Raw genomic sequence first — 22,952 nt, forward strand, 5'->3', positions numbered from 1 at the left:
CATTCAGTAATCGTCTCACACACTGCCTTTTCTTTCAAACTCCCCCTTTTCACTTACTCAGACAAATCACACAGTCACTCAAGTCAAATACTGACAGCATTCACACAGTTAAAATCACACAAAATACGCTTTCATACGAGTATTTTGGACATGCCTTCCATGATCAGAAAGAGCAAGTCAAAAGAAAAAAGAAAAAGAAAACTAAAACCTCTCATCGTCCTCACAGCTTCTCCCCACACACACATAACTGAAAAATAAAACACACCAACATTTATGGCTCACGAAATATACATCTATCAAAATTCAGTCATTTACTATACATCCACACTAATATATTCAAACTGTATTCATACTCTCATAATAAGCAAAACCAACCTCTTATATACAGGCATTTAGCAAAAAGCTCAATTCTGTCGAAATTGAAACCACCCTCTCTGCGCGTCACTGCTGCTCATTTGCATTTACACACCATCCGTGCACATCCGGCTGTGCATTACTGACACAGAGATTGATCCTACTCATAGATCTCATATTTTATATTACAGACGTCTTTAATTACAACTGCACAGATTTTAGGCCTCTTAAATCCTATAAATTTCGACAAATTTACCCATAACGGTCCAACCGATAAAAGTCCCTGACTTTTTTGCGACCAATTTTAGCCAGTATTCCGTCCCTGACGGTGGCCCGATTGCTAATACCCTAACCAAATTTATCGTAGCCAAAAAAGCGCAAATAGGAGACTCTAACTCCTAGCAATTTCGGAGGTTCCCAAGTTCTCTCCCGCTGTCGACGGTACTATCCCTACTCTTCAGGGTAGGCCAAGGGTCAGCGTCCTGCCCAGGTGCAAGCGTTACCAAAGGAGAAAATGCGCTTCTTAACAGGCGCCGCTGTCGTCCTAGAAAAATTTACAATAATTTGAAACAACAATCTACACCCGAAGCAGGATTAAGATTGAGGCAGATCTCCCGTTGTGGACATAGGGGACTCTAACCCACAAAAATGACCATCACACGTAGACCAAATGACCAACGGGACTTGAACCCACAAAATGACGAAATTCCCTATCCTTCTAAAAGTTCACTTAGCAGTCCAACTGCTTTAATTCTCTTTTCATTCCTTTATTCTCATTACTCAGTACTGTCACTTATAAACTTCCATTTCATTATCATTACTTCAACCTTCAACTTTTCACCAAAATCAAAGCAGACATCTACCAGTAGTTTCAGTGAGTAGACTTTCAATTTACACAGCCCAATTTGACACACTTTGGTTCATAAGATCAACAGGTGGTGCCTACCTTTTGTTATATGCCGGCTTGTCACTCACTTAGACCACTGACCAATGCCTGAGCGCCTGACGCCTTGGACCTTTCTCCATCCTGTCTCACTTCCCCCCTCGGACGAAGCCCCCAAATGTTAAGGTTCAAAAATATAGGGAAGGAAACACAGGAGGAATGCAAGTAACCACACTGGTCCAAAGGGTAAAGACGATGATTTTAATGAAATGACACGCGTGGGAGAATGAGCGGACTCCGTAAGCAGACAGCCCCACAATCTCATCCTCCTAACATCAAAATACAGTTTTATATGCATCAGAGTATATTTAGTGACGCCCCCTCATTGCGTCATCACATACATCAGCTTCAAAACCACAAATGTTCCATGACCTTAACATCGCTCTAAAAAACATTGTCTTCGGGTCGGTGCTTCCCCTCTTCGCTGTTGTTCGTCTGGTGCACTTCCTCTAAGTACGTCGGCACACTTCTGCATTTCTGCCCTACCAAAATAGATCTACCATGGTGTGTATGTGTCCGCAGTGTATGCTAAGTACGTGTCATGACCTGTCTGCACCCCAGCTAACCTCACACCTCTCATCTTAGCCAGACATAATGCCTGTGCACATACACAGCTGAACTCTGTGTAATTTCTAGGCTAAATGTCACACTCGAATGATGATCTTAGATCTGCCAATACACTGTAAAATGTAATTCTAGATGTTTGTTATTTCAACATATTATTCTATATCAGTTTGACGATAGATGACTGAAGTTGTTGTTATAACATAGAATTACAAGTTAAAAACGTCCCAATTACACCAAAAAAAAGCTAACTTGAAAACTCATGTCCAGCTAAATCAGCAACTTATGTGAACTTGACAATGTGGGTAAGTTGAGCACAGCAGGATTCAAAACTGCCTCACGTGACTGCTACCGAGGTGCATCATGGGGAATTGGCGGTTAACGACATGCTCACTTTACTTGGACGTTTTCTAATCGTCTTCTTTGGAATATGCTTTCAAGGTGAGTAACATTGGTTATAACTATAAGGAAAGAGAGCTACAAAAGTTGGAACATGTTTTGAATTTATGGCATGATGTGTGTTTTTTCTTTTACCGAAATGTTTGCTTTAGCTAATGTAGCTTTTAGCCGACAAGGTCCAGCTTGTATGTCATGACCAAACTTGACCTAATAAACTGACATATGGCCTTTTTATGGGTTTAATGTGGCACTGACCAAATCACAAGTATTGTGCCGCTAGCTTTAAGGTTGTGCACTCAACCACTGTTGCGATATTAGCAAGCTAACTCAGCTAATTAATAAAGCTTATTTCATATTGTCTCTGTACTTGTAAATTTCTTTCAAGTTCACAGGCTGTTGTATTTTGGTGGAAGTTCATTTTGGCAATATTTCCAATAACTGACTGGGTTCAAAAGAACTTTTGGCAGGACTCGGATGCTTGTTGTCATCTGTTTACCCCTATGTAATCACTTAAGTTGTTATTAACTGCTGCATGCTAAGCTGCAAGAGTGCACTGAGGACTGAGACAAGATATGGTCTACAAACCAGCGTTATATTAGTTTTTATCAGATAGTCCTCCAGTGTGTTTATTTTTGCTTTAATTATATTGTGCAGTTATTTGTTACCCTGAAATGCTTTATGCTTAACAACAGCTCACTATTTTGACTTATTTTTGAACTCTTGTGATCAGTATGACTAGTTTGTGTGAGTTTCCATACTAAAAGAGCTGTAGTGATAAAATAATTGGCATCAGAGACACTGATTTTGGCATGGTATACTGCAGAAGTTTTTTTTTTGTGCATAATTTACCTTTTAATTAAACTGCATTCTCTGTATTGTAACAAAACTAACATTGTTTATATGTCAGAAAATTAGCAAACATGAATAAATGGCGAAAACAATATAATTATAACATATTTTTATTTTACTTATTTTAGGTCTGTGAAGCCAAACTTGATGCTGGGGATTTATTTTTGTCAGTGGAGTCAAATGGTAAGTTACAATTTGTGCATTTTGTCATACTGGAAACACCACAGATTATATTGTAACTTAATAGCTCTGTAGAACAAATGATATAAAGATTGTAGTGTCAGGGTACTTCTTAAGAAGTAATATGGCACAATTGATGATCACATGCAGGTGGCATAAACTAAATATTCAGATGTGTTACCAACAAATGATTCATTAACAAAAGCAATGGAGCAGACTGTTTAGGTTCTTGTGGTTGTAATAACATCCATAACTGCAAGTTTGTCATTAATTTATTTTCACAGGTCTAGATGATCACATCTGTCTTTGTCATTTAAATGAGGTGGACTTGCAAACTTTGCACTCTTTTGGGTAAATTGCTGTCCACTACATATACACAGAATCTGCACAGTATTTCAGATCTAAAAGGGAGTATGTAATGGACTTGCTGGCTTTAATGTAAAAAGCCTGTTGTGTAACTTTAATGAGGCAGTTGGACTAAAACAGTATTGCTCATCAAGGTAAACATCTGAGGAATAAGGAAATTGTTACTTGTCCTTTTACTCAGTGTTCTTTTAATCGCACGTTTACTAAAGTTTTACATCACATAAGTCATTTTCACAATCATTCTACTTTAAAAGATTTCAAGACAGAGCTTATTGTTCTCTGAACTTCCTTGTTTGCTGAACGGCAGGTAAAGTGCATCTTTTGTTTGTTTGCTTTTGTGTGTTTGTGTTTTCTCTAATGGGCCTCAGATGACTGTTTGCTTAAATTTGGGTCTCAAAGAATCTTTTTTTTTTATTCTGCCTGTACTCTCCACCCCTCTTCTTCTATTGCTCAGGTTGAAGCAGAATTTGCCCGTCTTACATCTGTTGACCTGAAAGGGTTCCTTTTTGCTGTGCTTGACCATTATGGAGAGGTTCGTGGAGCTGTACAAAATAAAGAGCGGCATAGGAGGCCTAACTAGGCTCATAAGATGCTTCGGAGATGATGTAAGTGTTCAACTGCGAAATGTTCTCCTTTGTTTAAGTTTTAGGTTATCCAGTTCAACTGATGAACTCATTGAAAGAAAGCTGATAAGTAAAGTCTGTCATCATATTTCACAACCGGACATTTAGTGTGGTACCTTTTACAGAATCTATGTATAGTGGTGGTAGGTTGGATATCATATTCTACTTGAATGTCCTGATAAGCCTGATTCAAAATCTCCAATGATAATCATATATTGATGGAATTATGTATCAAAAAGCTGTGAATTTGGAGCTGTCTACATGCTTCATAAACACTGTTTAAAAAGTGTTTTTGTTTTCTTTTGACTTCTTTGACCAGAGCCCTACACAAAGGAAGAGGACAGAGGACCTCATTTTCTAAAGGAAGATCCCTCACACACTTTCAAGACTGTGAAGGTTAGCATTGTTTCTTTTAGTAAATTTAATAATGACAGCACCACAGTGGATTTTAAATGAAACATGTGGCATCTATGAAACAATAGATGCCACATGATAACATGTGTACTTTTTCCTCACCAAATGTATTATTACAAGATCTTTGACACTGGAGTTGGTCTGGGTTTCAGAGAAACTAACTGGCAAGCTAGCATTGATATTATTAGTGTCTTGTGTTTATTCATGTCTTCACCAGGGTCTTTGACATTTCGCTGCTGTACTGTTCACTTCAGCTTTACGTTTGATTTCTCACATTGTATATTGTAATGGCAGAGATATTAGGATATTTAAGGGGCTGCAGTGGCTGCTACAGCTGTGGGGGGCAATACTTTGGTGAAATGTCCTGGACCCTGGAAAAGAGACTGTGTAGACTGGGTAAGCAATTAAAGGTTACTGGCCCAGAGTCATTGGGCAGCTGGGTAAAGGTGGATGTTGATATTCAGTGCCAATTATGCAACCTGTTCAGCCATGTCTATATGCTCTTTTTTTCATGCTGTTAATATAGGGGAAAAATAAACTTTAATCAATAAACTGATTAAAGAAGCATTGTCTATGGAGCCACAATCTGATCCTGTAGTGTAGCTGCAGTTTGCACATTTCATGTATTCTCAGCCAGATTTGGTTTAGAGCACAGCCAATATTTAGCATAAGTAGATTTAAATTCACACACTGGTGATGGCAAGCTACATTGTAGCCACAGCCGCCCTGGGGCACACTGACAGAGGCGAGGCTGCCGGACACTGGCACCACGGGCCCTCTGACCACCACCAGTAGGCAACAGGTGAAGTGTCTTGCCCAAGGACACAACGACTGAAACTGTCGGAGCCGGGGCTCGAACGGCAACCTTCCAATTATAAGACGAACTGTCAACTCTTTTCAGCCACGATTCAGTCATCCACCCATGTGTGTGAATGACTGAATGTGTAAAGCACTTTGGAGTCCTTAGGGGACTAGTAAAGCGCTATACAAATACAGGCCATTTACCATTTAAATTGAAAATTTTGTTTGAATTCTGCAATTGAAGACATGCTCAGTTATTTATGAACATGGTCTTTGTTTAAAGCAAGAAATGGATTTGTAACATGGGGGTGCATATCTCATTCTGAAAAAACTTTAACAACTAATAAGTGTTACTCAAAGCCAATCACCATCATCCAAGGCATCAGTATGGCTCTTCTTTGGAAAGACATGAATTGTTAAGCACAAGGGATATTGTGTAATTGTAATTGTGTAATTTTTTTTTTTTGTCTTTGAACCCTTTTATAGCCGACAGGTATTGAAGACACGTTTTCTAAGAGGATGAAAGTTGGCATTGCAATGGTGAAAGAAGAAGACATCATCGATGTGATGGTTGTCCTTGAGGCGGCAGTAATCCTGTCTAATCTGAGGAATGTCTCAAGTGCCATTTCCATGCTGATGGGCCTTCTTTTGCCCTCAACATAGACTATCCAAAGGAACTTAAGGACATCTTTGAAGTCATTCAGAACATCCTAATGAACATTGGTGGAAGGCAGTGCATCTCACTAGTGCATGGTCTAAGAAACAGACTCTTGCAGAAAGCCATGCAGAACTGTAATTGTATGATCCTTAGTGTTAAGGACAGTTTTATTTTACTGTTTGTTTTTTATTCTTGCAAGTTCTCATTCTCACTTTTGTATGTCACTAAATGACTACACTTTACATTCCAGATTAGACAATTACTCATTTGTTCATGGTTTAAGAAACTTAGGTGAACAACAATATAATGCTGGACTTTGCAGATGCTTATCTCATGCAAGTCAGTAGTTTTTCCTTTGTTTTGCAATTGAGCAGACTCAAACTGATGTTTCTGAAATATCCATATTATCAAATGTTTCAGAAGCATGCACTCATTTTCAGAGATATTGGTTCTGTGGAATTTGTTGCAATTGTAAACGAAGACAAATACAAGAGTTTGATGTCTTAGTTGTTATAAACTGATCTTTACTGTCACTTATCAAAGGTTTTGTACTATTTTAATATTTCAAGTTTTATGCTAACAGGTGTGACTGAGCACAATGAAGTTTAAAAATTTTGCAAATGTAAAGAATAACTTTTCTAAAATAGCAAGTGTTCCGTTGATACATTACATTAATGCAGACTTTGTGTTGTTACTTCACAAGAATCACTACTGCTCCTAGAGTATTGGTCAGAATTTAATCTTCACCCAAACTGGGCTCAAGACCAAGTTCAAATTTATTGTTTCACAGGAGCAACCTTTGAGTTTTGATGGATTGTGAGCCTGATGAGCTACGTCACTGATTTTTCTGTTTCTCAGATGACTAAGATGGAACAATAAATGGTGAATGTTGGGTGCTCATGAGTAATTGTCTTGTCATGTTCTTAAAACAAACTTTCTGTATGAAATGATCAGATAGACTTTAATGGAATCTGTGGGGTTTTATTTTTTTTTCTGTAAACAGAAAATTAATTTAAAGGAATGTAGATATTTAAACCTGAGATCTAAGATAAACCTAACAGGTAGTTTTGCTGAAATGGATGTTAGAAAGCTAAAAAAACAAAACAAAACTTAAGATGTTTAATACACATTTTTCTTTACATCCAGTCAATCAACTCTGATAATTAAAATGAAACTGATTTACAAGTTCACTCAGCTACCTTAAGGAGCTCAGTTAATAAACTTAAATCAACTTAGCTAACAGATTATGTTAGTTAAGCTAAAATAGATTCCTAAGTTAAAAGAACTACTAAAGTATTTGAATTAACTAAAAACCCAAGTCAACTGAACTAGGACAAGAGTTTAAACAATAGATTATTTTAATTTAGCTGAAAGGGTTTTCCCAAGTAAAAATGACAATTAAAGGAGTTGAACTGACTAACAAATCTCAGTCAACTAAACTAAGACAAAAGTTTAGACAACATGTGATTTTTCATTAAGATAACAATTGGTTGTGTTATAAGAACAAACTCTATTTCTTGACTTAACTTAAAATTTTAAGGCAGCCCTTTACCTCATATTTTTAAGTTGAAACAACAAGTTATATTTTACAGTGTATGTTTGCTCCTCCTAATATAGTCTAAAAGCCACCCTAAGCAAAACAATTTGAACTTTCCCCTATCAGTGATCCCTCTTGGCGTGTGTGTTACATGCATAATAACACCCTGCTCTTTGGCTTGCACTCACTCTGCTTTCGGTTTCACTTCTGCAAAACATGCTCTGCAGACGCATTTCCTGTCAGCCTGCAGTCAGCTTCTCCCCCACTGAAGACTATGTGTAAGAATATAAAAACATTCGAAAACCTTTAAATTTTAGAACAACCTGTAATAAACATGTTAATATTTGATTATGATAACCCCTGTAATACAAATTATAACCTAATGCCAGCACTTCAATAAATGCTTGGATGAAATGATAATTAATGCAATGATAAAGATGATGGTTATGTAAAATAATCCCTATAATTCTACAATTCCAGTTTCTCTGCTTTGATTCATGTCAACATGAAGCCTGAACGTCTGTGATGAACACACTATCAGCATCACTGACATATTTCATCATTTAAAAACACTTCCTGTCACTGTGGTGGTTACAGTGACATCATGCAGTTTGTGTTTTGACCTCCAGAGGGCGACAAATCAGCACAGACAGAGAGCTCCATTCAAACTTTGCTGCCATCAGTAATAATTCTTCAAATATAATCATCAGTGTTTGAGCAGTTATGATATCAGGGACAATCTAGACATGTGTGACAATACTGAACATGTCACATGACACACCTTAGACATCATGTGATCCACTCTCAGTCTGCACTTTCATTCATGACTTCAACAGGTTGAAATGAGCTTTAAAGAAACATCAGTTCATGTCATTACACGTCAGCATGTGAACTCAGTCTGAGCAGTCAGGCGACATATTTTGAAACCAGTACATGAAGGTGTGGCCCAATCACAGTCTTCAGGTGGAGTCCTGCCTATTTTCAGGAAGCAGCTGACCTGTGGGTCCATGTTTAGTGTCCAGGTGTGGAGTGGAGCTTGTTGTTGGTGTGTGTGAAGAAACTGTAAGTTTGCTTTGTTTCCTCCTTTAACGGTTTGTCTTTAGGAATTTTACTGTTTGTTCAGCTCATGTTTTTACAGCCTGCAGGTGTGTTTGATCAGAGTCCAGGTTTTTATTGTAACTGTTATTATTACTTAGTAATTTAAAATCAATATGGTATAGTGATATACACTATATATATATATATATATCTACACTGGAGTGTGTTATATAATACAGGGTGAGCGGGAATGGTTGTCTATCCCTGTGTGTAAGTTCTGCGACAGACTGGCGACCTGTCCAGGGTGTACCCCGCCTCTCGCCCTATGACAGCTGGGATAGGCTCCAGCGCCCCTGGAAAGGATAAGCGAATGGATGGATGGATGTTCCTTTATTTACAAAATAAGCAAACATGCTTCATCTTTATTCAGCTCAGACAGCTGCTGCTGCGTGCTCACCTACACAATTCACAACATCCATCGAGTCTCTGAAACTGTCACATGTATTTCAAAATTTAACATTGACGTGTTTCCTGAATTATGATCACGTCTTGAGAAGATGACATCCAGTTATTTGAATAGATCACTGACAGAAACATATTATTGAAGTACACACACAAACACACACTGATATTATCAGTGGGTTTTATTTATTAAAACAATTCATTTTATAAAACAGCTATCATCAGTAATCAGCTGATTACTGATGAGGTTTGTTTGCTTGTTTTGTTCAAAATATTATGATGACGTGTCTGTGCTGTTTAAGGATGTTTGTTGTTTTAATCTCGGATTCATGGGTTTTGTTCCTTGGATCTTTTACCACCATCAACAAAATTATTAAATAATAGAAGTAGTTTTCAGTTTCATTTCCTGCCTGGTTTTGTGCATTTGGAGCCTTTAGTTGCATTTAATGAAAGTCACAGTTTCGTCTGTGAAATTAGTTTTTGTACAGCAAACGCAGCATGGCCACAATCTCTAAAACAAACATGATTATTAAAAAAAAAAACCTGAGAGGCTTTGGTTGTTAACTGAGGAGCTTCAACATGTTGAACAGCTGCACTAAAACTGCCGTGAAAACACGTCAAACATTACACCAGTAATGATTCATGTTGCTGTAGATTCATGTTACTGTGTGTCAAACATCGTCACATGCCCACAGATTTATTGTTCAAAGACAAACAGACACACTGGAAGTGAATCCATACATTTGACTGTCACATAAACAATAATCAGAGTGAACCATTCAAACTTGTGCATCACTCAGATTTAGATAACTGTCAGATTCTGTTGAGCTGCTCAGACGAGTACAATGTGCACATTGTCGTTACCTGAAGGTTTCCTCAGAGCATAATTATTCTTCTGAAGCTGCAGCTCATAAATACTTTTTTATACTTATTCTGTACTAAAAAACACAATAATGTAATATGTCTATACCTCCAAAGTTGTATCTGTAATTACTGTTTTATTTCTCCATCTACAGAAAGCCGGCTCACTTTAATCCAGTTTTTTAATAGATTAAGGTTATATAAGCTAAGATATATATATATATATATATATATATATATATATATATATATATATATATATAAATTAATGAAAATGTTTTAATTTAAACTCATTTTAGAGCTGAAATAAAGTCTGTGGTGTGAAATAACCTGTACCTGTAGTTTGTTCCATTAGATCATTTTCTTCAGGGACACAGCAGATAAAGAGACTCTGTCACAAAATGTGAAATAAACCATTAATATGTAAATTAAATGGAATAGATTCATTAAATATGAGATCAATTAAAAGACTTTGTTAAAATTCAGCATTGAAGCTGCTGGGTTATGTTTACAAAGAAAATCATGGTTTAGATTAAAATACAACCATAAACTTTGTTTTGTTGGTCACCATGGTGACACTCTCCTATTAAAGTGCATTACTTCTGAATTAATCACATGAACGTACAGTTTGTGTGTGCGAACACAAAACATAATTACTTTTACAGGACTGTTTCACAAACTGCTGTAGGACTTAAACATGTGTCAGGTAACTTCATTCCATCTCATCCTTCTGTGGATCCACATACATCAAAGTCCTCTTGAAACACATGCTCTTATTGTGAAAATCAGCATACTCTCCTCTCTCTTGTTTCTATCAGAGGTGGAGTTCTGACTCATTTCAGGTACCAGCTCATCTTTTCTAAGTGCCAAGTACAGCAAGCTTGGACTTGTATATTTGAAACGAATAAAGTTATGTGATGAAAAGAGATGTGGTGCCCAGAAACCTGAAGGTGGAGACAGATTCCACCCATTCTCCATTTATAATGAGAGGGGAGTGGACCTGTCAATGCCTTGTGAAGTCCATGATGAGTTCTACCTCAACCTCCACCTAGCCACGGTGGTGTCATCGGCATACTTAATCACGACATTGGTTGGGTGTGTTGGTGTACAGGGTGTACAGTAGGGGGTTGAAAATGCAGCTCTGTGGGGATCCTGTGAAAGCTGAGCTGTAGTCCATGAAGAGCATCCTGACATTGCGCTTCCTGTTCTCCAGATGGCTCAGTGCCCTGTGAAGGGTGATGACATCCTCCAGGATGTAAATAATGGTAACTGTTACTATGGCTATTGGAGATGGCGTCTGAGTTCTTAAATATAGTAATAATATTTCTGGTTTTATGGCACGTCCTGAAGCACATAAGCACATTTCCAGCTTGGAAAGCAGAACAGCAGCTCACTAAATGGATCATTTCAGTTTATTTCGAGCACACTGATGTCACTGAGCGCGATGACTTTATCAGTAGGATGACCTTTGACCTGTGAGCTGGGGCTGACACTCTTTTATAGCTTTAAGAGTCAGACACAAGCTGTGATCAGTTTGTTCACTCTGATCAGTCTGAGCAGTCAGACGACATATTTCTGGAGTGATCACATGAAGGTGTGGCCTTCTCACAGTCTTCAGGTGGAGTCCCGCCTCATTTCAGGAAGCAGCTCACCTGTGTGTCCGTGTTTAGTGTCCAGGTGTGGAGTGGAGCTTGTTGTTGGTGTGTGACGAAACTGTAAGTTTGCTTTGTTTCCTCCTTTAACATTTTTACTGTTTGTTTCTGCTAATAATGTTTGGATCAAATGATCAGCTCTTATTTCAGGACAAACTTTGATAACTCTTGTGTTTGAAGACAAATCCACATGATTATAGATTATTGACTGACTGGAATCGAACACTTTGATGAACAGCTGATGTTTCATTGATTTCGCCGCAAAGCAAACTGTTTTTTTTATTTCATGGAAGAAAAACGTTATCTCTCCATTAAAGTCACACACAGCAGTGTGCTTCTGTTTCCTGTCGGTCCTTTCAAAATAAAATGACAGTAATGTTAGTTGTAATGTGCTTGATTCAGTCAGGTTATTAAGTTCATATTTCCTTGATGGATCACTGAATCCACTTGTGTTGCTGTTTGAGTCTCATCAAATCAGCCAACAGACTGGAGTGGGAGCAGCGCCCCCTTCAGGTTGCTCTAAGTGTTGCTGTGAGTCAGCAGTGATCCTGTAAGATAGATTTATGGTGGCTGTAGTGAGTTCCCCTTGTATTGTAGCCTTTAGGATAAACAGACTCCACACAAATATGTAAACACATAGCACTGACCCGACTCATCAGGATCTTGGAGATGTCGGCTTTCAGCCCCAACGGAGTGTGCTTGTACATGATGTCAGGTGAGAAAGCCGACATCTCCAAGATTCTGATGAGTCGGGTTAGACGTTTCATTATTAAAATGAAGCTAGCAAACAGCTTAGAGCCTAAAAGTAAAGTATTTGCATTTTTATATTTTAGATAGCCCCATATCCGAGCCAAGCAGCCACTAAACTAGAGCATGTAATGTTATTTTTTGACATTTATAGTTAAGATTAGGCACAGAGGAGCAATTCTACTGTTTATAAAGAACAAAAAATATATTACAAGACAATAGGAGATGAAAATATTTAAATAGCCAAATGACTTTGTCTTTTTATGTCTTTCCTATGAAAAAGAAAAGGTCACTGAGGTTTAATTTTCTAAAACTCAGAGTTGCAGTTCATATTCACTCCAGTGAAATTGAAAAAAAAAAACCCAACCCAATTTACATTTAAACCAATATTTATTTGCTTCAAATTGTTCATTTTTCCAGTTTCACATTGAAATAGAGAGACTGAAAAACACTCCGTTTTTTATTTTCTGCTGATAGAAGTTAATATCTTTATTTGATCAGTTTTACTATGCACATAAATACCATGACATCACGTTACAGATCAATTGTCATCCATTAATAAACATTAATTAAACATTATTTATTATCATTAAACATTTATTTTTATTAGCCTTTATTATTATCATTATTATTATTATTATTATTATTATTATTATTATTATTATTATGTAATGTTCCCATTTGGCCCTTGAGGAAGGCGGACACACTTTTTTCGCTCTCCCTCTACCATATCTTTTCTGATTTGCTTCTCATGTCCTTGTCTAGTCTCGTCTACTTTTTTACTCTGGAAGAGTCACACGCTCTGTTCTCAAAAACCTAAAAGGTGAATTATGGATTTGATCAACTGTGAGCCCGAGTGTCCTGGTGGGACGTTCCCTGCCGGATACATGATTGACGGGTGGCATAACTGGAGGGTCGTGTGCCTGGTGGGATTATCAATCGAGGACATTGAAGACATCTACCCTTTTGGCACCATGATAACTGGGCTCTTGCTGTTCAGAGCTGGCTTGGCCCTGGCTTATCGAAGATTAGAGAAAAAGGTAATGGCTGTTCAAGACCCCACAAGGCTGTCTGCTATGATGGAAACAATGGGACGAGCTGTGACTTCTCAAACTTTGTTCATGCAACGCAACACGGATAAGATCTCGGAGAACCTCACGGATGTCGTGAATACTCAGATCATGCTCTTTGAGCGCAAATTTGACAACATCTTGGAGGAGCTCATGGCTCTCCAATGGGAGATTGAGAGACCAGTGATGGACATTTAGATCAACTCTAAAATTGAGGTGCATTTGTTCACACTAAAGGAAAACCACCATCATTCAGCTACCATATCGGCGCCAGCTGTGGTCTCAGGGCTGTTCAATTCAATTCAATTCAATTCAATTTTATTTATATAGCGCCAAATCACAACAAAAGTCGCCTCAAGGCGCTTTATATTGTACAGTAGATAGCACAATAATAAATACAGAGAAAAGCCCAACAATCATATGACCCCCTATGAGCAAGCACTTTGGCGACAGTGGGAAGGAAAAACTCCATTTTAACAGGAAGAAACCTCCGGCAGAACCAGGCTCAGGGAGGGGCGGCCATCTGCTGCGACCGGTTGGGGTGAAGAAGGAAAACAGGATAAAGACATGCTGTGGAAGAGAGACAGAGATTAATAACAGATATGATTCGATGCAGAGAGGTCTATTAACACATAGTGAGTGAACAACAACAAATTCTCTCCCTGATAACAGAACTGTTTAGACACTTCGTCCCCATCTGGATTCCAAACTATTGCTTATCTCCAGCCAAGGTCAGATGGCGGGTCTGGGCCCAGTGCTGGATATGGCTGCAGGGCCGGATAGTTGTGTCTACATCTGCTCACGTGACAACTTTAAAGTGCTATATAAATAAATGATGATGATGATAAAGAAAAGTTTTCCCTTTTAACAGGAAGAAACCTCCAGCAACTGGTTGTGGGTGAGGGGAGGAAGCCAGGACAAAGACTCACTATGGAAGAGAGACAGAGATCAATAATAAGTAATGATTAAATGCAGACGGGTGTATAAAGATATAGTGAGTGAAAAAAAGTGTCTAAAAAGAAACACTTAGCACATCATGAGAAACCCCCCCAGCAACATACACCTTAGAGCTGGGCGATATGACCCAAAATTCATATCTCGATATTTTTTAGCTGGATGGCGATATACGATATATATCTCGATATTTATTTTCTTTAAGCCATAAGGTAAGAACAAAAAGAGAGTTTAGTCAAAGCTGTGTCCTAGATGTCACACAGGCACTTTTATTAACATACAGCGTAGATGTACATGAAGAATTTACTCTAATAAATTATCAGCGTTTATTAAATAATAATGCTCCATAAATAAAAGAACACAATGTTGTTTTTGTGCATAACAAAAAGCTCACAATTGTGCAGTCAAAATGTAAACTAAAAGATGCTGAGCATAATAACAAAGAGACAGATTTCACAGCTGCTCCCAAGTTCTACTGCATGACTGACAGCCTGCAATTTGAAATCCTCTTAACCGTGTCTCTGCACAGGAGCCATTTATGATCCTTATACACACACAATACGGTAATATTACGTTGAAGCACAGTACGTATCACTCCGCGAGGCTCCACTACGGTAGCCGTAATGCTCCGACAATCTATCAAGCGGTGCAGCTCCGTAGCTCACCAAAGTCGTACTGAAACATTTTTTGACAGATTGCTGTGCGCCGTCTAGCACATGAAAAACTGTTCGCGGTCATCAAGCACAACCAGAATTCATACATAATGCGCGTGGTCAACTTTTGAGAGAATGAAAGGATTTCAGGCTGTGCATGGCGTTAGCGTGGTTAGCTCGTTAGCGCGGTTAGCTCGTTAGCGCGGTTAGCTCTCTAACACATTGACGCCGTCCAGCCCCAAGCATGGGGCAATCCACAGTAACACGGAGATTTGCCGTGTTCATCTTGTCGTTGTCTGCAGGTGAAGCTTTGGGGGAGGAGGGGGAGTTGTTCACTGAAGGAGAGACAAGGCCCAGTAACGCAGCGTAGAGACAAAAATGGACGGAAGAGAGGCAAACTTGCGGCTCCACAAGTATAGTTATAACGTAACATAGACTATAGCGATATAAACGATATTGTCACATCTTATATCTCGTATGAAAATATATCGATATTTTTAAAAAACTCGATATATCGCCCAGCACTAATACACCTATTGCATTCTAAGGAGCTTAGAAAGATTTTTCCCGTTAAAACTATAGAGAAATAATTAGAGTGAAGCTTTGAACTCTGCAGATCCTCTTGGAGTCTTGGATCAGCTGAAAAGTTTAAAGATAAACTGTCTGAATATTAATGGACTGAAGCTTCCAGTCACAGTGAATCAGTGTGTGTCAGTGAACGCATCGTGTGTGCTTCAGGCTCCATCTAGTGGACTGATAGTAGAGCAGCTGATGGCAGCTTCCTCTGCCTCACACTGCTGTCTGACTGCATTCAGCTGACACTGAGATGAAGCAGGAAAGAAGCAGCTGATATTTGGACAGCACACATGATGGAAAGGAGGATTTCAGTTGATGTGCACATGAATGATTTGTGTTTCCTCTGCAGGTGAAGCTAGAAAGTGTGTGTGAGCTGAATTGAGCAGCATGGATCAGTGTGAGGACAGAGAGAGGGAGTCCCTCCTCTAAAAGCACTCTGTGTGGGGAACATGAGAGCCAGACCAAAGCTCAGAGGTGAGATGACCATCTCTAACTGTCCATGACTCTTCTCCATGTCACAGCTCAGCACTCACATCACTGCTACATCATTATTCACAGGAACCCACCTGGACCTCCACCCAGCTCTGTGTCCTTACAGAGTGTATATATATGTATATGTGTATATATATATGTATATGTGTGTGTATATATATATATATATATATATATATATATATATATATATATATATATATATATATATATATATATATATATATATATATATATATATATATATATATATATATATATATATATATATATATATATATATATATATATATATATATATATATATATATATATATATATATATATATACATATATATATATACACATATATATATATATATATATATATATATACATATATATATATATATATACATATATATACATACATATATATATATACACATATATATATATATATATATCTCACTTAACTATTAGCCAAAATTCATTCTTTCACTCTCACTTGCACACATACATTCTTCTCTCACACACATATATATTTTCACTCTCACATACATACATTTTCGTTTATGCATTCCTACATTTTGCTCTGAATAACATGCATTCAATATGCATTTAATCTGACAAATAATATATGTATGTAAGAAGAGAACGCATACATGTCTGAAGAAAATATATGTATGCAAGAGAGTAATGTATGTGAATGAAGGAGTTTGGTGGAAACGGAAGGCAGGGGGTCTGTACCGCTGTGATTGGCTGAGAAGCACGCGCGGGTCACTTTCAAGTGTCTGACAGTATGGAGGGGGGAGAAGAAACTCGAGTTCTTCAGCAAGCTATCGGGGTGTTAAGAAATATTTTATCATCTCCTGAAACGGTCACATCGTTGTCACTTGATCGAGATGGGACGGGCTCAACTTTTGTTTCACGTGCGCTCAGAATAGTGGCACAAAAATAACGCCATAGTGACCCAGAAAGAGTAATATTTCAAACTCCGCCACTCTGTGTTCCTCTGCCACTGCCTTGTTTGAGTTTTGGACGAAATGGAATCTGGGATTCGTCATTTCGAGCTGATTGGAGACCAGAACAGCCAATGAGATATTTTTGCATCCAAGTCTGTGATTGGCTGGTTTTGTGGCACACAGAATAACGCCATAGGTCACAAAATAAACTTTTAAGATATTTTCATGCGAGAATGGTGCTGTGTAAACTTCAAATATCTGCTTGATTCATCAAGACATCACATGTTTCCATAAGCGCTCTAATGTTTTCGGAGATGCCTGTTACCCACCAGCTGACTGTATAGCGGGACTGGCCATGGGCATACTGGGCATTTGCCTGGTGGGCCGATGGTGATTTTTCATTTTTATGTTTGTTTGTTTTTGTAACGGTATAAACAGTGAAAGGTGGTGGATTAGCCAATTGCTCATGATTAACTCTGGGCTGGACCAATTACAATACATCCGTATTGAGAGGAAAAGGAACGCGATTAGTCCCGTACATCAGCTAGAATGAAAAAAGAGACAAAGCTGGATTTATTCTGTTTTTACGTTGCACAGCTGCCTTTTCTCCCCTCATTCTCTCCCTCTCCTGTTGCTACTTCAATCATGAAACCGATCAATGATCAGCTGATCGTCTCTCTTGTTTGTTTATCTCCCACTTTGCGCCAGAAAGAGGAAACCAGCGGATGTCACGCTAAACAACAGCAGCACGTTCAAGCTTGATCAGCTGTTGTTAGAATTTATTTTAAATTAGTTTCTAGTATCAGCTGATGTTTGCTGGAGCCACAGCTGTAAAAGCTGCTGCTCTCGATCAAGTGACACCGACGTGACCGTTTCAGGAGATGATAAAATATTTCTTAACACCCCGATAGCTTGCTGAAGAACTCAAGTTTCTTCTCCCCCCTCAATGCTGTCAGACACTTGAAAGTGACCCGCGCGTGCTTCTCAGCCAATCACAGCGGTACAGACCCCCAACCTTCCGTTTCCACTATACTCTTTCATTCACATACATTATTCTCTTGCATACATATATTTTCTTCAGACATGTATGCGTTCTCTTCTTACATACATATATTATTTGTCAGATTAAATGCATATTGAATGCATGTAAATGAGAGCAAAATGTAGGAATGCATAAATGAAAATGTATGTATGTGAGAGTGAAAATATATGTGTGTGAGAGAAGAATGTATGTGTGTGAGAGTGAAAGAATGAATTTTGGCTTGTACGGCCCCTCATACTTAACAGTGAGGAGCAGTCAGGCTGCAGGTTTCTACCTGTTCATGTTTCCACAGTAGAATCACTTTGAAGTGTCTTTGTGCTGGTTTCATCTTTGATTTGTTTTCATAAACACTCAGAGAAAGATCACGTGTGTCTTCATCAGGATAGGATCTGTGTTGGTGTGTGGGGTGTTAGCCTCAGGTTTATGTTGTTAAATGGTCATTCTGAGACAGTGTTTCAGCTCATTTTACATAGTAACATGACTGTCACAGCCTTTTAAGTTTCAGAACAGAAAAATAGTCCAAGAAAAGGCCATGGGTGGCAACAAGTGGTTTGTTTCAGAACGTTCTTCTGACGTGATTCTTTGAAAATATATGGTAACTCAATGAGTCCTTATTATTACTACTTAAACATAAATTTAAACATAAAAAAGTTAACTTAATCTGATTTGACAAGTTCAAAATGTGGTCAAAAAATTCCACCACATTCGCACAACATGCTCTTATTAATGGGAGGGAACAAAATATACCAAACTAATCACTTTTCCAAAAGTAAAATTAATTAGAAATTTACATAGCAAAACTAGGTGAGTATATTCTCACTGTTTTAAAGAAAAAAACAGATGTTATGTTATGATTCATAAAAGTAGTCACAACAATGACAGTAATGTAATGGGTAGTATAATGAATGTTTTTCTCCTTGGAGTAATTAAGTAATGTACTGAATTACTTTTAATTAAAGTCTTCTGTGCAATATGTGTGATAATGACTTTGAGTAATGACCCAACACTGATCACTACAAAGAAGGAATACCTCCAACATGCACAAACATTTGACCCACAACATGCAGTTAATGTGCACAAATGTCTCTGATATGCTCCAACGGGGTCATAGAACTGAACTCACTATTTGAAGTTAGTTAACAGAAGTTAACAGAAATTAGTTAACAGAAATAATTCTGCACTGACGTTATAATCAGTGTTGATTCTGGTGTTTGTGAGCTGAGAGGAAATAAAAATGAATTTGTAACAAAAATCAGTTTTGTCCAGTTTTCCTGTAAAAAGCTGAACTCTAATCTAAGAGGATGTTACTGATAGGTGTGAGTACAAGAAAATAATTATTAGAATGGAATGTGTTAAATTTGTTTAGATCAGATGAATAGGAAAGGATTTGTCTCTGTGTTTCAGTTTGGTTTAGCTGTGACCCGAGAGTGTGTAACTGTTTAGAGAGAAAGGAATTTATTGACACTGGGGGTCTGCTGTCATAAAAGGGGACAGGAAGCTACAGTTGGGGGTTGCTGATGCTGATGCTTGTACCTTTAATAAAAACTCATAATTGCCATAACTTAGAAGTAGGCTTGCAGGAGACTCTCCACCTGATCTGTAAATGTAAAACAACAAGAGGCCAATGGCCCAGTGGATGCACAGTGGGAGTCTCAGTGTTTGTAATCTGTGTTAAGGTTCAAAAGTTGGAGAAAAGGAGTACGGAGGGCTCACAAGCAAATAACAACTCTGGTCCAGAAGATGTGATCAAAGCAAAGATTTATTGATTACACGCGTGGAGTCCGAAGCTGGGCAAAGTCAGCCATCGAACTGAACTTACAATAATTAGACAAAGGTTTTATATGGGTACAACAACAAAGCCCCCTCTCTTGCAAAAAACAGACACCATACAGCTTACGTCAATCTAAACCACAAAATGTTCCTGCTAACTTTAACATAGTTTTTAAGAACATTACGTCTCATCTCCATCCCGGTGTCGCACCATGAGCGCCTCCTTATCTCCCCGAACATCAGGTGCACTTCCTGTAAGCATCTGACAATATGCCGGCACAATTTGCAATTGCAGCAAAAACACATCTTCACTTCTTACCTACCAAAATAGATCTATTATGGTGTGTATGTGGGTGCCTGCTGTGTAGGCTATGTATGTGTCATGACCTCGTCTGCACCCCGGCTCACCTCACACCTCTCGTCTTAGCCAGACATAAGGCCTGAGCTCATACACAGCTGAACTATGAGTGACTTCTAGGCTAAATGTCACACTCAAATGATGATACTCAAACCATGAAAGAAACTTACTTAACCTGAACATAAATGAAACTTAAGACTTACTCAAAAGGATATAAGGTGTAAATAATAAAAACTTAAATCTTAACTCTAAAGGATATAAGTAATAAAAGATAAAAATAACTCCAGGCGTATGTCATGTCAGCAGGTGTGTTGCGATTCCTTTCAGAGCTCCTGTGCTCCTCACCATGTATTGGCTGATCATTAACGCCGGCCAAGAGTTTCTGACCTTCACTTGACCAGGAGCCACAGCTCTTTAATAAGCTCAAATGCAATCATGTGTAAAAGATTAAAATCATTTTCATAACAAAAGTTCTCTCTTCTCAGATCTACCAATATGTTTGCTCGTCTCTACTACAGTTTAATCATTGAAAATTACACTGATCAGCATACTTTGTGGAAATTACAGATTACATAATGGCAAAAGCATTTTTCAGACCCCTCATCTGTTAACTCTGTTTTGTATGTTGTGTAGAGGAATTTGGTTTAACTTGGGTGAGATTACTTTTATGAACCCCAGGAAGTCACATATACAGAGACACACACAAACAGTGCTTTGACTGTTACGACGCACCCACACTTACATGCACATTCACTCACGTGCACAGACATACACACAGGTACGTGCACACAGTCATTCACGTGCTCGTGCAAATAGACACAGACACAGAGTTTGCAGCACACCGGGGGGATTTATGATGGGGCCGCTTCTATAAAGCTGGCTGTGACTAACAAAGGGGTGAAGATTTTGCAGAGGGACACCGGCCTCGTCTTCCCTTCTAGAAGTGCATGCTTAAATGAAGATGAAATAAAGATGAATAAAGATTTTTTTTAAATGACTACTGAGTTCCGGTGCCATCTCTGGATCCCTCGACGAATAAAAGAACCGGGGTAAAATTGTTTTGCAACACAGGAAACAGCTGCATTATCTGCAGTCTGTGTGATCACAGCTGCTTCAATGACTTTTATCATGTTTGTGCCTGCAGAGGTCAGAGGTCACAGTCTGCAGGATCCAGCTGTCCGTCTGCGAGGATTGACTGCTCCAAACCTCAACCTCCAGACATCAGTGCTGAACCTGGACCAACGAGGTCAGAGAGCTGTGATGACTCCTTTACATGTTTGTGTTTCCTGGATAAATCTGACCTGAAACATCCTCAGATTGTTACAAAGATTCATTAAAAAAAAAAAAAACGATATTGGCTAAGCTTAGAGTGAATCTCCATGAATAAATGTAAGTCAGTATTCAGTTCAGTTCAATTTTATTTATACAGCTCAAATCACAATAATGACTGCATTAGAGTATTTTATATCATAAGGTAGATCGTACAATAATACATACAGAGGAAAAACCCAACAATCATATGACCCCCCTATGAGCAAGCACTTTGGCGACAGTGGGAAGGAAAAACTCCCTTTAAACAGGAAGAAACCTCCGACAGAACCAGGCTCAGGGAGGGGCGGGGCCATCTGCTGCGACCGGTTGGGGTAAAAGAAGGAAAACAGGATAAAGACATGCTGTGGAAGAGAGACAGAGATTAATAACAGATATGATTCGATGCAGAGAGGTCTATTAACACATACTGAGTGAGAAAGGTGACTGGAAAGGAAAAACTCAATGCATCATGGGAATCCCTGGCAGCCTACGTCTATTGCAGCATAACTAAGGGAGGATTCAGGGTCACCTGGTCCAGCCCTAACTATATGCTTTAGCAAAAAGGAAAGTTTTAAGTCTAATCTTGAAAGTAGAGATAGTGTCTGTCTCCTGAATCCAAAATGATAACATGTTGTTTGAGGTCAAAAAGACTTCAGTCCCAAAGAGACATGAAATATCTCCTGCTGTTGTTTTAGATATCACAGCAGCTGACAAACCATTACAGGACAGAAGCAGTTTAAAAAAAAGTGAAGAGCAGCAACAACACACAGCTCAAAGTTCAATACTAATGCACACAGTCAGGATAATTATTCATAAACTTAATTTTGATTTTTTTGTTTTTCAATTTAATGAAGTTTCAAAGTTTCTTGTAAGCTTTGCAACATCATCCCTGGCATCAAAGCTGACTAAAAATTACCAATATTCTCTTAATCTTAGATCTTAAAACTTGACAAAGTTGATTCAGATTACGTTATTTTAACGGAAACTACTGGATCTTTATCCTGTGCTTGAACTAATTCTCATGGTTCCTCCACAGAGTGGACCAGGAGAGCTCAGAGGTTCCCAGTGGTCAGTCTGCCCAGCAGCATCAAACACAGCTGCACTCCATATTTATGGTCTGTACATGTACAACAACTACTGTTACATCTATTCTGTTCACAGTCATCTCCATGCTGCTCTTTGTAGACCAGTGGATTGCCAGTGTGTCCAACATGGATCTGATGTTTGGCTCCATGATTTCAGTCTGATTGGCTCATTCATAAATATTCTGTTCCAGCTGCTGGAGGACAACATCATCACTTTTGTGAAGAATGAGCTGAAGAAGATCCAGAAG

The 22,952-nt window shown here is 38.4% G+C and overlaps 1 long non-coding RNA gene across 2 annotated transcripts; it reads left to right on the forward strand.

The window, feature by feature from the left end:
- Positions 1–8,687: 8,687 nt before the first annotated feature.
- On the forward strand, positions 8,688–22,714 carry LOC120438813. 2 transcript variants are annotated; one of them, XR_005612174.1, is made up of 3 exons: positions 8,688–8,750; positions 21,453–21,554; positions 22,656–22,714. It is a non-coding gene; the product is annotated as an uncharacterized LOC120438813 (long non-coding RNA). The 2 variants fall into 2 exon arrangements; XR_005612173.1 differs by lacking the exon at positions 8,688–8,750 and adding an exon at positions 16,115–16,175.
- Positions 22,715–22,952: the final 238 nt, after the last annotated feature.

The sequence above is a fragment of the Oreochromis aureus genome, linkage group 3 (genome assembly GCF_013358895.1).
Source record: "Oreochromis aureus strain Israel breed Guangdong linkage group 3, ZZ_aureus, whole genome shotgun sequence".
NCBI classification, from domain to species: domain Eukaryota; kingdom Metazoa; phylum Chordata; class Actinopteri; order Cichliformes; family Cichlidae; genus Oreochromis; species Oreochromis aureus.